Genomic DNA, 3,266 nt, shown 5'->3' on the forward strand with positions numbered 1-3,266 from the left:
AAATCTGAGATACCTTTTTATCCTATAATCTAATCCCCAAGAATTAAAGAAATAATTCACCTTCTCTAAGACTTCCTTGTAATTATCTGCCTCTTTCAGAGTTTGTGGGAGTAATAATATTTAAAGGCTTTTAAACTATTAGAATTGCTTTCTTTTTTTTTTAGGTTTTTTTTTTTTTTGGTGGGGGAGGGAGGTAATCAGGTTTATTTACTTATTTATTTTAATTTTTTTAATGGAGGTACTGGGGATTGAACCCAGGACCCCATGCATGTAAAGCACGCACTCTACCATTGAGCTATACCTTCCCCATTAGAATTGCTTTCTTGCTAATAGGTTGGTGATGCATTTGTAAGAAAACTATTGTATAAGTTATCTATCATTGCATAACAAATTCCACCAATGCTTAGTGACTTAAAAAAAAAACCAACAAATATTTATTATTGCACATTGTTTCTGGGGGTCAGGAAATCAAGTGCAGCTTATCTGGGTAGATCTGGCCCCAAGTGTCTCACTAGGCTGTGGTCAAGATGTCAGATACAGATACTGAAGAGTGATTAGTCCTGGAGGACCTGCTCCCGAGGTGACTTGCTCTCATGGGTGGCAAGTTAGTGCTAACTGTTGGCAAGAAGTCATCCCTCTTCTCAAGGATCTCCCCAAAGGGCTACTGGAGTGGGCAGTTCAAGAGAGAGCAAGGCAGAAGCTTCAATGCCTTTTTGTGACCTAGCTCAGAAGTCACATACCGTCATGACCACAGCATCCAACAGGCTACACGGGTCAGCCCTATTCAGCGTGGAGGGGACAATACAAGGGCGTGAATAGCAGGGGACAATGACCATCTGGGGCTGTCTTAGAGCCTGCCTACCATGACCAGGGAGAATCTGTTTTGTTTTCAGCCATAAAGCCTTCCTTATCTCATAAATCCCTAGACATACAGAGTAGGAAAGAAATTCCAAGGTCAGTTAGTCCAAATATCCAGCTCACATGAATCACTTCTTTAAAAGCATACCACTTGGTGAGGTGGGTATAGCTCAGTGGTAGAGCACATGCTTAGCATGCATGAGGTCCTGGGTTCAATCCTGGTATCTCCATCAAAAAAGATAAATAAATAAACTTAATTACCTCCCCCTACCAAAACAAAAAACAAAACACCCCCACCAAAACCAAATATATATAATAAATAAATAATTTTAAAAAGCGTATCACTTAAAAATCTTTACTGATAATTTAAAACTGAGTTGCATAAGGCCTGTCTCATTTACATTAGAGCCTCAATATATCTGAAGAGCGGAAATCCTGCCTTAGGAGGAATCCAGCTTTCCGAAACTCTTAGAACATCTTGCCTGCTTCTTGGCACACAGTTAGGAACACATACATTTTTGTAAACTTGACAAATTGTCAACTGGCATTTGCAGATCAACTCATCGGTTAACAGTCAGTGACCCCCTTAATCTGATGTTTCTGTGTGTTTTGAAAGCCCGGGCTCATGGCTGACCTCATAAATTCAGGAGAAGTCAGTTGTATGGTGAATCCCTCCACACTGAGGTTGAATTTCGGAGCCAAGTGGGGTATAGAGAACCAAAAATATTGCCAATGTCCTTGTCCAGGGATGCTAGTGAGTGAAGGACATTTGCCAGAAGCAACATGTACGAATGGTGATGCAGGATGTCAAAGATGGTGGAGAACACAGGTACCTGCTATGATTTTTAGGCAAGTCCTCCAATCACCTAAACTCTCTGGGTATGGTTTCTTTATCACTTAATTGGAATAATAATGCCATGTGTTTTCAAAGATGTGAAGCAACTGGAACTCTCCATAAGTAACCATAAATGAACCATAAATAGTTAATAATCACTTTACAGACTACTGGCCACATCCAGTATAGTTAACGATATAACATTCACCTCATGAGAGACACCCCGGCAGTTCTACTCTTGGTCTGACCTTTGAGCAGAAGTTCTCAATCCTGATTGCACCTTAGAACCACCTGGGGGAGTTGCTGGGGATTTTTTTTGTTTTTTGTTTTAAAGTCCTGATGTCTCAGCTCCGCCCTCAGGGATTAAGATTTCATCAATTCTGGGATGAGGCCCAGAAATTGGTTTTTTTAAAAAGCTCCCAAGGCTATTCTAATATGCACTCTGCCAAAGAAAATCTCACACGGACAGACATCCACCTCTTAACAAATACATACACAAAACCAAGGAGGATTAAGTATCTGAATGTAAAAAGAAAGTCTTTAAAATTCTTTACCTATGACCTTGGGATACAGAAGGATTTCGCAAGACTCATACAGGAAAAAATGATAAGAGAGACATATTTGTCTTTGAAATGTAAATATCTTGTATTTGTAAAGACTTCATAAACAAACAGAACAGATAAGCCACAGACTGAAAGAAGTAATTTGGCAAATCAGATGACCAAGCAAAGGATCAGCGTTCAGAATATAAAAAGAATTCAAATGTGTTAGTAAGAAAAAGATGAATTATCTCATTTCCATGAGATTATTGTAAGGAGAATAGATAAATAAAATGGGAATAGTTACACGAGGAATTTTTCAGCAGTAAAAAATGAATCAGGTCTATATTAACATATATATATCTTCATATATGTGTCTGTATTAACATGAATAACTTTTAAACACAATGTTGATCAGTAAAAGCAAGACCTTCAGAATGATACGGTAGGACACGAATTTTCTGAAAAAAATTTGAAACGCACAAATCAATACTATATGTGTTTATGAATACCTACACAGGTTGTGCAAGTATAAAACACACAGATCTGAAAAACACTATCCTAAATTTTATTTTTACCTCCAAGAAGACAGGGAAATAGGATCAGGATTTCCAACAAATCTGTAGTATTCGAGGTGTTCAGCTGAAGTGTAAAATACATGAATGTTGTATCATTATCTATACTTCTTTGTATGCTTAAAAATAATATACAAATCACTGAACAATCTAAAAAGTAGCTCTAGCATCTTTTGGGGGCTAATCCTCTAGAACCACAATAGTCTTTTTGGTGTGACACCTTGATCTGATTATCCTGGTTTTGTAAACTGTCACTTGAAAGAGAAGGCACATGAACTTGTAGAGAAACCAAAGCTGAAAGTCTTTAGTTCATCATAAGCGGTAAATATTAGGGTTTTAATTTTCTATGTGTGATAAACCCTAAGCACCCGTTTGGGGGCGCCAGAGGACAGCACAGGCCAGCCGATCCAGGGTTCTCCCTGGGGAACAAACGGGCGTGTTCACCTGTTCTGCTCTGGT

The 3,266-nt window shown here is 38.5% G+C and overlaps 1 non-coding gene across 1 annotated transcript; it reads right to left on the reverse strand.

The window, feature by feature from the left end:
- Nucleotides 1-233: 233 nt before the first annotated feature.
- On the reverse strand, nucleotides 234-306 carry TRNAV-UAC (transfer RNA valine (anticodon UAC)). The gene has a single exon. It is a non-coding gene; the product is annotated as a tRNA-Val (tRNA).
- Between the last annotated feature and the right edge of the window lie 2,960 nt (nucleotides 307-3,266).

This window comes from Camelus bactrianus, chromosome 10, assembly GCF_048773025.1.
Source record: "Camelus bactrianus isolate YW-2024 breed Bactrian camel chromosome 10, ASM4877302v1, whole genome shotgun sequence".
Classification (NCBI taxonomy): Eukaryota; Metazoa; Chordata; class Mammalia; order Artiodactyla; family Camelidae; genus Camelus; species Camelus bactrianus.